This window comes from Corvus brachyrhynchos, unplaced genomic scaffold, assembly GCF_000691975.1.
Source record: "Corvus brachyrhynchos isolate BGI_N302 unplaced genomic scaffold, ASM69197v1 scaffold3216, whole genome shotgun sequence".
NCBI lineage: Eukaryota > Metazoa > Chordata > Aves > Passeriformes > Corvidae > Corvus > Corvus brachyrhynchos.
The window spans coordinates 9,766-9,982 of NW_008238759.1; positions in this window are offsets into that span (position 1 = coordinate 9,766).

The following is a 217-nucleotide window of genomic DNA, read 5'->3' on the forward strand; positions in this document are numbered from 1 at the left end:
GTCCCCATGGTGTCCCCATATCCTCCCCATGTGCCGGTGACACCCCCTGATCCCACGGCGTCCCGGTGTCCCCGTGTCCGGTGTCCCAGTGTCACCCCGTGTCCCTGCAGTGTCCCTGCAGTGTCCCTACAGTGTCCCCGTGTCCTGCCATGACCCCACATCCCCCCTGTCCCCATGTCCCTGTGTCCCCCAGGCCCCCACGTCCCTCCACATCCCC